This window comes from Triturus cristatus, chromosome 7 (genome assembly GCF_964204655.1).
Source record: "Triturus cristatus chromosome 7, aTriCri1.1, whole genome shotgun sequence".
Lineage (NCBI taxonomy): Eukaryota > Metazoa > Chordata > Amphibia > Caudata > Salamandridae > Triturus > Triturus cristatus.
In genome coordinates, this window is record NC_140590.1 from 1,253,465,335 (window position 1) to 1,253,480,012 (window position 14,678).

Consider the following 14,678-nt stretch of genomic DNA (forward strand, 5'->3'; position numbering starts at 1 on the left):
TTCCAAACACGTAGCCATCAACAAGAAAAGAAAAGAAAACAACAATCATAATGAAGGACAAAATACATTTTTCTGCAGCCTACGTTTGAAAAGCAAATTAACTCTTAACTGTGGTTTGAGAGTTTCTCTGTAAAGCGTGCAGTTCTCTCTAGGAGAAATAAACAGACTCAGTTAATTGTTCACAATAAAAGTTCCATTTCATTATTCATTTACATTTTCCATTATTCTAATATAAAATGCAAACATTATCAATGACTATTCTATGTAATTAATATTTCTCATGTAGAAATCTTTTAACACGTTTAATTCGCATTGCTCTTGATACCTCAACCCCCTTAACATTATTTCTCTGCTGTCTTTCGTGCAGAAATCATTTGTGCCCTACAGGAGCCATTTGTCATTTTCCTACATATTACTCGATTATCTTGCCAAACACCCCGTGTTAATATTTTCTCTGTTAATTTCACAATTTTTGTTAATAATTTTCACACAGTAGGAGGTTTAATCAGAGCAGGTGTATTTATGAAAATTCTGCTCCATCATTCTTCCCTTTGATGGCTACTTAAGCCATCATAAATCCAAAAATCTGATTTGGCTACATCATGGTTGTTCTCATTTGTTTCAACTGAACCCCATCTATATCTTTCATTACCTCATAATTACTTATTTTCCTGTCTTCCATTTCTCTTTCTCTCTTTTTGGCTCTTCGTTTTGTGTCTAGTGTTTTACCTTTACATTTGCAGCGTTTATATATTAGAAACAGCATTAGTAGCAATAATAGGTGTTAGTATTCTCCCTAACAAGCTCTTATCAAATGTTAACAAGCATTGACATAGCCAATAGGTCTCGCTTTTGGGACCTTATAAGTGTTTAGCCATGCAACAGTTGCATAACTAAACACTTATAAGGTCCCAAAAGCAAGACCTATTGGCTATGCCAAGCAGCCGTGCGGCCATGAAAGTGATCACGGTAAAAGCAGCGCGCGCGCCCGCGCACATGCACTGTACCTCTAGGCTGGCCTGGTAGCACTTTTTGGAGCCCTCTCAATAAGTCTCACCAGACCAGCGCATGCGCTGGGTCAGGCGAGACCTAAAAAACAGTCTCCTACAGAGGAGAAACCCTTACCAAGTTTCTCCCAAGCACCATCAATCTTCAGTTCAGTTCAATCTTTCAATAAATGCGTAATATTAGTAATATATCCCTCTAGATTTTTACTTTTGTCATTAATATATATGTACAGCATTGTTGAAGAACTTTCAACATGTTTCAGACTCCGCCCTCTTTTGCCAATAATACATCAAGAGCAAGTCTATTTTGCAAAACCACAGACCTCATAGCCACCATTTCAGTATCAATCATCAAAAACCCACCAGCAGTATCTGTTGATAAACGATCAACCACTGTGGACAATTTTCTAATTTTATGCAAATGTTAAATTACCACAACTGAAGGTGTCAATGCTCCAAAAATATCTCCCACAATCTCTACAGCACTAATTCCCCTTTTACTACGTATTAGTCCACTCTTACCCTTTTCATTGGTTCCATGACTCTTATCCACATGATACACTTTAGGAAAGACAATCCCCATATAGCAACACCCATACCAACGTGCTGGTAACCTATAGTAGGCATTCCTACCACACACATAATAAATTCCAGGAAAAACAGGATTTGTACCACCCCTTAAACCCCAACCCCCTGTGATTAGGAAGGTATGATCATGTTCACTAGAACCAATGAAATAATTATTATAATCAGTTTTCTGTTTTAGTAAGCAAAGCTTTCCCCTATGATGCCAATCCAGAGTCATTGCAGCATACGTCTCACCTTTCTTGTTATCCCCCTTTCTATGAGCCCAAGGAGGTATGTGACTCTTTTCCTCGGCCGCCTTTCTTTTAAAATGTTCTCTTCTATCCTCTACAACATTAATGAATTCAATTTCCTCACTCCGTAAACTACAGGTTAAGTTATTTCTATGGGCATATACAGTATCTATTGTTTTAGTAATATGGAAAACCTGTCCAAAATATTCAGTATTATTGACACTATTTACCATATTCATATTCTTTCTAATGGGAAGTTCAGAAAAAACAAAATCTAGTTTCGAGTAGTAATATTGTAGTTGTCCTTTTTCATAGAACAAACTTGTTAGTACACTACACGAAATTCCACATTTTAAAAGAAGGTGGTGATAGATCACCCCTTCTGACACAGAAGACGGTAATTGCATGCACACTTAACAATCTCTTGCATCCTTAGTGTTAATGTATTCATACAGCAGCTTATTAAAGACATTCAATGAAAAATTATTAATAGAATTATCCTGATGTAAATCATTCCCACGTAATCTCGTAATGTTTATCTGTGGGTCTTCTGTAAGATTATCTCCCATATTCATCTTTGTATCCAGCAAATCATTAGTAGTATTACTTTTAGTATGAAAAATAAGATAAGGCACAACAACTATCAATATTAACCCGACAAACATTATTAATAAAACAGATATAAATCATTAATACACTTACGCCTAGTTGATCCCTAATTCTGACCACCAGTTTCCTGAATACTAGACATTTAAGAAAATATTTAATCAAAAAAGCCTAAAAACAAAAAAAAATACACTTTGGAAAAGTATGTGTATCCAAGCACTTTTAAGCCTCAGGTCTCTTCAGAACTTCTCCAATACCTTAATCTAAACCCCTCTCTTTTTATTTTTCAAAAGTCTTTAGCACAGTTCCAGTCTTTTATTCCAGTTTCTTTGCTGCAGTTTTCAGAATAGTTCTCAATCTTCTGCACCCCAATTTTTAGCACAGTTCATTTAGGTGGTCATAGCAATTTTTGTGACTTGGCTCAATTTCTTCTCCAAAATGGTCTATTGGATCAACTGTTTCAGCAACCAAATACATCCATTCAGGTGCTGTGTATTTCTTGTTTGGAACTCTTGCTCTTTTTGTTCTTCAAACTGTATCTTCTTCAAAATCACTTTGTTCAGATATTTCAATTATTGTATTTGGAACACTCTAATTCAAAGTTATTTCAGTCTTTTCACTCCTTTTGGCCATATATCTCCGTTTCTTGTTCTTTTCTTTTGAATTTCTTCAATTTCATTTGATTCAGGACTTGCCTCAATAATTCTTTTAGTTGATTCCTTTTTCTCCTCTTCACTGTTTCGTTCTGGAATCAATTTATTCACTCTATTGACATTGGCAGTCTCATGAGACCCAGTAGCTGGTGCCCACTTTACTCGATTCTCCGTCTGTTCAGATTCTTTTTGATCAGTTTCTTTTCTCCTTTCTTGATCACCTTCAACTGATTCTTAACTATCAAGTGAACTTGGGACTCTTCGAGGGTGACTAGAATGAATCCAGTTCAGCAAGCGACCACACTTCACTGCTGTCATTGTCACCAGTATTACTTGATATGGCCCATGCCAACGAGGTTCCAAACTTCACTTTCCCACTTGCTTCTTGACAAGAACCCGCTCTTCAGGGCTCAAGTCGTGTGCCTGTTCTTGCTGCGTTATAGTTGCGACTTTTCCAACCTGATGAAACACGGAACACACCACATCAGCTAATCCTTTGCAATAATCTAGCACTAAATCATCTGTTATATTCATTAGTTGATTCTCTGGAACTATTGACTGTCTCATAGCTCTGCCCATGACAATTTCATGTGGCAACAATCCAGTTCTTCTATCAGGAATACTTCTTAGACTTATCAGGACTAATGGCAATGCATCTGGCCATTTCAATGTAGTATACGTACACACTTTTGCAAGTCTTGACTTAATTGTGCCATTCACCTGCTCAACCTCACCCGATGCTTCTGGTCGATAGGCACAGTGCAATTTTTGTTCAATTTGCAAAGCTGCACAAATCATTCGAATTATTTCATTATTGAAATGCGTCCCTCTATCAGATTCTAAAGAGACTGGAAATCCAAATCTAGGGATAAACTTTCTAAGAAGCAATTTAGCAACAGTTAGGCTATCATTGCATCTTGTTGGGTAGGCCTCCACAAAATAATAAAACAAACAGACAATCACCAGTGCATATTTTAGTCCATTACATGGTGGTAGTTTCGTGAAATCAGCCTGTAATCGTGTAAAAGGACCAGCTGCTTTTCCAATTCGTCCCAACTAACAACTGCCTTTCTCCCTGCATTTTGCTGCCGACAAGTGACACACCTCTGGCAAAGACTTTCTGCAATGACTCTAAATTTAGGGTTAAACCATGACTGTTTAAACAACCTAATCATAGCATCTCTACCTATGTGTGTAGGACCATGATAAAACCTCGCCACCTGGGACAACAAACTATCTGGCATGAATGGTCTTCCATCAGTGTAAATCCATACTTCGTCTTCTTCCCTACGAGAACAACTTGCCTTGATCCAATTTCCTTTTTCTTCAACACTTGCTTCTTCTTGTAACTGCCTAATTTCTTCCCAAGTTTCAACAAATAAGAACATCTGATTGCACACTTTTTCATCAGATTTCTGTATCTTTTTATTGATTGAAACTGAATTTAGCGCACAATAACGTGCAACTTGGTCAGCATTCCTAACATCACTTTCAGATTTGACAACCCCAATTTCTTTGGGCACTTGTAATGCCAACAATAGGTCTCTTACATATTCTCCATTTAGAATTGGTGAGCCTGATGAGGTCAAGAAACCACATTGAGACCACAGTTGTCCAAAATCATGGACCACCTCGAAACCATACTGACTATCAGTAAATATGGTTATTCTCAAGTTCTTTCCAAAGACACACACCCTTGTTAATGCCAGTAATTCTGATATTTGTGCAGATCGTATTCCCTTCAAGCATGAAGCTTCAATGACATTAGCCACTGTACAGACTGCATAGGAAGCTCGCAAGGTACCCATTTCATCTCTCAAGCAAGATTCATTCACAAACATCACACAAACCAATTCAGGTAATGGAGTATCTTTTATGTCAGGTTTTGGCTTTGTACACAACTCAGTCACATCCAAACGATCATGATCTGCTTCATCCATCACCACTTCACAATTCGGATTGGTCAACAAGGTAGCTGGATTCAAATTTGTGCATTTTGTCACTTCAGTATCATTTGTTCATATTTTGTTAACCGACTACTCGTAAGATGCTGTGTTCGAGTTCGTGTCAACAAAATCTCAACAGAATGTGGTACATAGACCCTCAATGGATGTCCCATCACAATCACTTCACTCCGTTACAAACTCACACAGGTAGCAGCAACTGCTTTCAAACAACTTGGTAAAGCTGCAGCTATGCAATCAAGTGTTGCAGAAAAATATGCCACAGGATGATGTGCTGGTCCATGCATTTGCGTTAGAACTGAAATTGAACATCCATCTGTTTTGCAACAGAACAATGCAAAGTCCTGGTTGAAAGCTGGCATTCACAATGCTGGTGCTCGACAAAGGCTGTCCGGCAAGTCATTGAATGCCTTCAAACATTCCTCATTCAATTCAATCGGATCTGACACATCTTTGCGAGTCAATATTTGTAATGGCTTGGCTGTCAATGAGAACCCACTGATCCACTGTCTACACTAACCAACCATACCCAAAAACATTCAAATCTCTTTCTGCATCTTGGGTGGTTTCATTTGCAAGATTGCATTTATTCGATCCTGTGGCACTTTCCTAACTCCTTTTTCAATTTTTTGCCCCAATACAGAACTTCTTTCTGACAAAAATTCAATTTTGCTGGTGACACTTTAGGCCCACCTACTGCCAAATGATTTAGGAGAGCAATAATATCTGTCACACAAGCTTCTCTCATCTTTGATGCAACAAGTAAATCATCGATATACTTCACCAAAACTGAGTCATGCACTCAGTGACTCTAAGCACCTCTCAAAATCTGATTGAAGATTGAGGGGCTCTCTGTATACCCTTGAGGAACTCGGCCCCATGCCAAAACACGGTCTCCGAACCGGAATGTAAACAAATATTGACTATCCGAATTCAAAGGTATCAAGAAAAAGGCTTGACACAAATCAGTCACTGTGAACCAATTCACATCCCATGGAATTTGATAAAGAATTACTGCTGGATTTGACACTATTGGACAACAAGGTATCACTATTTGATTTATTTTTCTCAAATCCTGAACAAGCCTATATTTTCCACTTGGTTTCTTAATCCCATTATAGGTGAATTGCAAGGACTTCCTGATATTTCTTTTAAAATACCTTGTTCAATCATCATTTAAGTCACAGGCGTTACTCCTGCAATTGTCTCAGGACAAATTTTATAAGGTGGAGTTTTTAGAAATTCTGCACCTTTTTTAACTGAAATATGAATAGGATTGACTCCTTTCATTAATCTGATGTCTTTGCCTGAAAAATCCCACACATCAGTCAACACAGTGTCTCTCAATTCAACAGGCAAATCCTTTGCTGTAAATAAAGGATACAAATCATTCACCTCTGTCCCTTGCCTTGCCATCTTAAACACCACTTCTTCATCCTTTGTATGAAATGCTATCGCATCTGGCATACAATAGATGGTGCAATTCATTTTGCACAACAAGTCTCAACCAAAAAGGTTAACTGGACTTGTGTAACACACCATAGAACGATGCAAATCTCATAAATCTCAATTGTACTTCCATTGGTTTTGCCACTGGAGTTTTGATCAATTGATTTGAAACGCCTATAACTTGGATAGTATCTCCTGAGAGGGGTAGGTTAGGAATTACCACAGTTCTCACAGTGGATGGGTAGCACCAGTGTATATAAGGAATGTAATCACATTACCTTCTACTTCACCATCCACAAAAGGACCACATTGATCTACCTCCTCCGCCCCCCTCAGGCACCGTCATTGAGATGTATCTGAATCACTCCCTTGGCACTGCAACCAATATTGTGAAGCCACTTGTACAATTGGATTTACTGATTCAGGCAAGCTGCTCCTGCAGGGCTGACATGGCAGACCTGCAGACTTCGGTTTTACTCACGTCACTCAGGGTGGCACAATAAGTGCTGCAGCCCTGGAACCCATTTTACATCCCTGCCCTAGGTACCACTGGTGCCATATACTTGGGCCTTACAGGGTTGCAAAAGTACTTGTCAATTGGGTGTACCAATTCACATTTACAGTTTAAGGGAAAGAGCACTGGTGCTGGGCCTGGTTAGCAGGACCCAGCACAATCTCAGATCCATTACCACAGCATCTAGCAGCAAAAAGTTGGAATGTGTTTAGATTGATTATTGCCAAATAGTGCCAAATAGTAAAAATACAATGCCCTCTGCAGATATACCAAATAATGGTTACAATTAATAATAACATGCCACTGTAAAAAGAATTGTAAATTGCGAGGGACAAAGACTTACGGCAGATATAGCTGAGCTCATTTTGCTCATGCTGCAAAATGTCAACTGTGTGAGTAGACAAAAATAATATCCATCACTAGGGGTGAGAGACCAAAAGTACAAAGTTTCAGGGGGACTACATTTCCTGATTTTTCGGGGTTGGTGTGTGACTTTCACTTCAAGCACGCCGCCTCGCGCTGCCCCACCCCTTTATATTGAGTGACACAGCTACAACCAGCATCCTCGATACCTGGCGAGTTACGGACTCGCAGAAGGGGCCCGTTTGAGGTAAGAGGCATGCCGAGTTTTGGCTCCATAATGCCTAGCATGGCTTTGGTGTCTTTTGCACTAGACCTGCTATGTGTTTACCATAACATTAAATTACAGTATGTTACAGTCATTTTGGGGAAATAGTGCGGTGCGGCTCTGTCAATCTTTGAATGGCTTGGACACCAATTTGCACTAGACCTGCTATGTTTACCATTACTCTAAATTACTGTAATTATAGAGAAGCTGAGAGGTGGAGCAAAAAAAAAAACCTCTATATCTCTGTCTATTTATCATTCCTCTTTTATTTTACCATTTTAGAACCCAGTGTGTGTGACCTCATTGTCAGTGCCCAATGTTGCCTGGAAAGAGGTTAGCTCCGGGCAAAGCAGTATATTGGGCAGTAAATAGCTTTGTTATGTTTGCTGACTATGTGGGTTTATTTATTTATATAATCAAGCAGACACAGTTCAGTCCTGTGTTGCACCTGTACATATGAGTATCTCCTGTAATGCCTTGTTCTACACACATTTATCACTCCCATGATAGTGTGCACCCTAAGCCCCTCACCAGGGTGTTTCGATGTGAGACACGACACCTGACTTTTGCAGGTAAGCTTGCTTGTTTATGTGTGTGTTTCCACTGGATATCATGTTGATACCTCACTGATGGTAACTGTTGTTCCCCACATTGGTTGTTGGTGGCACTGCTAGCCTCACCACACAATTGACTCCATAGGTAGATCATAACATACTAAAACATCCAAAGAGCTCCTCACAATTGGAGTGGGACTTGTAGACCACACTGTAACCTGCTGTTACGGTGTGTGGAGAATCCCTATGATGAAGCATGCCACCTCTGATGGGTGAGAAATGTTGTTCTATTAAAGGAATACTTCACTGACATCCTAGATTTCAAGTAACCGCGCTTCTTAGACCCAGGTATTTTGTTGTGTTTAGAGAAAAAGTAATCACGGCCAGGTCACAGCTCCAAGTGTTAAATTGGGATAAAGTGGAATGTGCCCTACTCAAAGGTATTACTCCACCTCCAACAAAGCAGGTAAACTGCTTGCAGTTCAACTTCATGTTAGAATAAACTTAGACAGGGTCCAAAAGATTACTTCATCAGATGCCCCAAAAGTCCAGGAGGGAGCAGAGATAGTGGACTTTTTCAAGGAATTATATCACCATCTTTACTTAAATAACCATCCAACCCTGATGGTTTCTTCCGTTATCTATAAACTCATCTCAGAGCTACCATGCCTCGTACTTGGTAGCAATCACTAGGCAAATCAATTGCAATTTAAAAAGCAATATCGGCTAATAAAAAACTCAAACCTGGTAAAAACCCAGGCCCGACAGGTATACAGCAAATTACTATACATTATTTTGCTCAAAATTAGCCCCAATTCTCGCTAGTCTCTGTAGCCCAATAGGCAAAACTGGCCTCCTCGCAGATAATGTGTGCGAAGTGGCAGTAAGTAACAGTCATCACTCACCCGGGTCAAAATCCTACACAATTGACTTCATACAGGGCTATCTCACTTCTGAATATAGGCATGAAACCCCTTACTGGAATCCTAGCACCCAGATTAGGCCCCTTTTTTCCTGATACTGGTATGCCAAATCAAGCAGGCTTTATCCAAAGGCAGGCAATGTGGGGACAACATGAAGAAATTACTCTATTAGGAAAGTCATCAGGAAAGTTTTAGCTTACCCTCAAAAAAAGGGGTTTATATAGAATTACCTTGCATAGAAATTCCTCAAACTCTGCTAAATTATCATATTATATTGTGAGCAAAAGTATAACATTGTCAGCAAATCAGCAAGAACAACATCAATGGAAATTAACAAACGTGACTGCTTGACTGCGTGCTACAAACATGTTCAACATTGTCCATGAGGCAATATCCATTTTTAACAAGAAGGTGTTTAGGCCTAAATTGACGCCTAGCTAACATAAGGTAGAAAAAATACACTTCTCATCATGAAATCCCGTGGATATACATGTGCTCAACAAAAAAAAATACATGGTGATTTTTACAGTGTTGTTCTAGGGCACTCACAGAAATAAAGTCATCCGGTTAAAAATACAGGACTTATATTTTAGTTTAGGGGTATCCATCTAAAAGGCATATTGGGGTTGAACATATAAGAGGTGACATGCTGTCAATGTAGGAGTCCCAGAACAAAATCTCAGTTGGAGAGCTCAGAATTATGCCCTTCTTCATGGTGAAAAAAAACATTGCAATGTATTCCCATAAGAAGAGCGTAAAATATGAGGACAAGAGAGCTATGACTAGTGTACAATATGCTACCACTGTGCTGGATCAGACTTCTCATTCTCCAGATCAGTGGCCCACTTTCAAAAGCCTAGATACCTTCCAGCTTCTTGGTCACTTTATTGGTGTCATCTATTGTTGGCCAAAATCACTTCGCCATTGTTATACAAGCAAGCTTAAAGTCACACTCAGGGGCATATTTACTAGAAAATGATGCAGCGCAGCACTGCAAGCCATCTTAATGCGCCATTAGGAAAGTGCATGAATGTGTCGTATTTACAACAACACGACGCATCCCTGTGCTTTCCTCTGAGCTATGCTGCCCCATTGCCTCCTAGGTCCTTACCCGAAGGGACACCGTTTTGGTTTGTGTAACCTGGTGAGGGGGTATGATTACTCATTTCTACATGCAGTTATGAACTGCCCCTCAGTGAGTGGATAGAAGGGTTTATTGGTCCTGAAGAAATGTCACGATATTACAGACGCTAGAGGGCATGAAATATGTAGACCAACATCCTCACTTATTATATGCTTGATAGGATTATTATATCCTTCTCTTGCAAATATCGAAGGTTTTTAATCATAACATTGAACTGGCTAATTAAAGTTGGTTCAGCAGGATCTCATAGTTAATATTTAAATCACATCTTCCCTTTCCTCTACTCATCTTTGTATATAAAACTCACATACATCCTCTTCATCATCGGCCAAGATCACAGGTACAAGATATCCGGCAAAGAGCCTCCCTGTGGGGTCCGTTGGGTATTGTAATGTTGGCCCAAACTGGAGTTGCCCGATGATGAAGCATGACATCCTTCATGGTGTGTGAGGGCTCTTGCTCCTTATAGGAGCATTCCCCATTGATAATTTCTCATTATAAGTCCTCTAGACACTGCTGTTAGCTGCTTCTCTGATCCCAGTGGTAATTCCACATTCTAAGTCCTCTAGACAGTGCTGCTAGCTGCTTCTCTGGTCCCGTTGGTATCTTTTCCATTCTAAGTCCTCTAGGCAGTGGTGTTACCTGCTACTCTGGTCCTGACAATGGCAACCTACGCAGACGACACTCAACTGATTGTCTCTGTGTCCCCGTCGGAACGCCAGGGGGCGAAGTTTGCGGCTTGCCTTACCAACATTATGGCATGGATGTCGGACTCCCGGCTAAAACTGAATGGTACGAAAACGGAGCTTATGCTCCTTGGCAATTTATGCTCATCATTGCCCAAATGTATGTGGCCAGCTAGTCTAGGCGCCCCCCCAGCCCCTAAGGGCACCATTAAAAGTCTAGGCGTATGGCTCGAACCAGAGCTGTCTATGATCACACAAGCCAAACGAGTGGCAGGGACGTGTTATGGGCTGCTCCGGTCAGCCCGAAAAGTCCTGTTGCTTCTCCCTGATAATTCCAGGAACCTATTAGTTCAGGGATTGGTGCTTTCCAGGCTTGATTATAGCAATGCCCTTTTCCTGGCGGCACCTGATTCCACACTGAATGTTCTCCAAAGAGCTCAAAATGCAGCGGCACGGATGCTCACTGGTACTGCCAAATGCTCTTCAGCTCGGCCTGCCTTGAAGGCCTTGCACTGGCTACCTATTAGAGAGCGCATTAAATTTAAATCTCTATGCATAGTGTTCAAAGCCTTACAAGGATCGGGTCCTCCCATTCTAAGAGATTTGGTCCTCTCCTACAAACCTACGCGAGCCCTTCGCTCTGAAGATGGGAATCTAGTAATGATACCCAGAGCTAAAAAGGCGAAATCGGGTGGACGTCGGTTTTCCATTAATGCAGGTCAACTTTGGAATGCTTTGCCGATGGCTCTGCGTAAAGAACCCAACTTGGCAAAATTCCGCAAAGCATTGAAGACTTACCTCTTTCCTCTGTAGGTCTCCCCCTGTATCTTGGGGTAGTGGTTCAGTACATTGCTAGCGCTGGGACGCTCTAGGGCAGCCATGCGCTTTAGAAATCTTTTTCATTTCATTTCATGTCTGTAATTCCTCATTCAAATTCCTCTAAGCAGTGCTGCAGCTCTGTCTCTGGTTACAGTGGTAATTCCTCATTCGTAGTCCTCTAGGCAGTGCTGCTAGCTGATTCTCTGGTCTCAGTAGTAATTCCTCATTTTAAGTCCTCTAAACAGTGCTGCTAGCTGCTACCCTGGCCTGTCGGTGATTCCTCATTCTACATCTTCCAGACAGTGCTGCTAGCTGCTACTCTGGCCCCATTGATAATTCCTCATTATAAGTCCTCTAGACACTGCTGCTAGCTGCTTCTCTCGTCCCTTTGGTAACTCCTCCATTCTAAGTCCTCTAGGCAGTGCTGCTAGCTGCTTCTCTGGTCCCGTTGGTATCTTTTCCATTCTAAGTCCTCTAGGCAGTGGTGTTACCTGCTACTCTGGTCCTGTCTGTAATTCCTCATTCAAATTCCTCTACGCAGTGCTGCAGCTCTGTCTCTGGTTATAGTGGTAATTCCTCATTCGTAGTCCTCTAGGTAGTGCTGCTAGCTGCTTCTCTGGTCTCAGTAGTAATTCCTCATTTTAAGTCCTCTAAACAGTGCTGCTAGCTGCTACCCTGGCCTGTCGGTGATTCCTCATTCTACGTCTTCCAGGCAGTGCTGCTAGCTGCTACTCTGGCCCCATTGATAATTCCTCATTATAAGTCCTCTAGACACTGCTGCTAGCTGCTTCTATGGTACCAGTGGTAATTCCACATTCTAAGTACTCTAGACACTGCTGCTAGCTGCTTCTCTCGTCCCTTTGGTAACTCCTCCATTCTAAGTCCTCTAGGCAGTGCTGCCGCTGCTTCTCTGGTCCCATCAGTAATTCCTCATTCTAAGTCCTCTAGACAGTGCTGTTAGCTGCTACACTGGTCGTCTCTGTAATTCCACATTCTAATTCCTTTAGGCAGTGTTGCAACTGTCTCTGGTTACAGTGGGAATTCCTCATATTTAGTCCTCTAGGCAGTGCAGCTAGTTGCTTCTCTGCTCCCGTCAGTAATTCCTCATTCTAAGTCCTGTAGACAGTGCTGCTAGCTGCTTCTCTGGTCCCATCGGTAATCCCTCATTCTAAATCCTCTAGGCAGTGCTGTTAGCTGTTTCTCTGGTCACAGTGGTACTTCCTCATTCTAAGTCCTCTAGACAGCGCTGTTAGCTGCTACTCTGGTCCTGTCTGTAATTCCTCATTTTAACTCCTCTAGGCAGTGGTGCAGCTCTGTCTCTGGTTACAGTGGTAATTCCCCGTTCATTGTCCTTTAGGCAGTGCTGCTAGCTACGTCTCTGGTCCCATTGGTATTTCCTCATTCTAAATCCTCTAGGCAGTGCTGCTAGCTGCTTCTCTGGTCCCAGTGGTAATTCCTCATTCTAAGTCCTCTAGACAGTGCTGTTAGCTGCTACTCTGGTTGTCTCTGTAATTCCACATTCTAATTCCTTTAGGCAGTGCTGCAGCTGTTCTCTGGTTACAGTGGTAATTCCTCACTCGTATCCTCTAGGTAGTGCTGCTAGCCACTTCTCGGGTCCTGTTGATAACTCCTCATATTTAGTCCTCTAGGCAGTGCAGCTAGTTGCTTCTCTGCTCCCATCAGTAATTCCTCATTCTAAGTTCTGTAGACAGTGCTGCTAGCTGCTTCTCTGGTCCCATCGATAGGCCCTCATTCTAAATCCTCTAGGCAGTGCTGCTAGCTGTTTCTCTGGTCACAGTGGTAATTCCTCATTCTAAGTCCTCTAGACAGCGCTGTTAGCTGCTACTCTGGTCCTGTCTGTAATTCCTCATTTTAATTCCTCTAGGCAGTGGTGCAGCTCAGTCTCTGGTTACGGTGGTAATTCCCCATTCATAGTCCTTTACGCAGTGCTGCTAGCTGCTTCACTGGTCCCATCGGTAATTCCTCATTCTAATCCTCTAGGCAGTGCTGCTAGCTGCTTCTCTGGTCTCAGTTGTAATTCCTCATTTTAAGTCCTGTAAACTGTGCTGCTAGCTGCAACTCTGGCTTGTCAGCGATTCCTCATTCTAAGTCTTCAAGTCAGTGCTACTAGCTGCTAGTCTGGTCCCATTGATAATTCCTCATTATAAGTCCTCTAGACAGTGCTGCTAGCTGTTTCTCTGGTCCCAGTGAAGATTCCACATTCTAAGTACTCTAGACAGTGCTGCTAGCTGCTTCTCTCATCCCGATGGTAACTCCTCCATTCTAATTCCTCTAGGCAGTGCTGCAGCTGTGTCTTTATTCCCAGTGGTAATTCCTCATTCTTAGTCCTGTAGGCAGTGCTGCAGCTGTGTGTCTGTTCCCAGTGTTAAATTCTCATTCTCAGTCCTCTAGACAGTGCTACTAGCTGCTTCTTTGGTCCAAGTGGTAATTCTTCATTTTTAGTCCTCTAGACAGTGCTGCAGCTTCTTCTCTGGTCCCAGTAGTAATTACTCCTTCTAAGTCCCTAGACAGTGCAGCAGCTGCTTCTCTGGTCTCAGTGGTAATTCATCATTCTCAGTCCTCCAAACAATGCTGCTAGCTCCTTCTTTGGTCCCGTCGGTAAATCCTCATCTTAAGTCCTTTAGGCAGTGCTGCTAGCTGCTTGTTTGGCCCCAGTGGTTATTCCTCCTTCTAAGTCATCTATACAGTGTTGCTACATGCTACTGTGGTCCCGTCGGTAATTCCTCATTCTAAGGCTTCTAGGCAGTGTTGCAGATGTGTCTCTGGTTCCAATGATAATTCCTCATTTTAGTCCTCTAGGCAGTGCTTCTAGCAGCTCCTCTGGTCCCAATGCTAATTTCACATTCTAACTCCTCTAGGCAGTGCTGCTAGCTGGGTTCAAACTGGAATGGC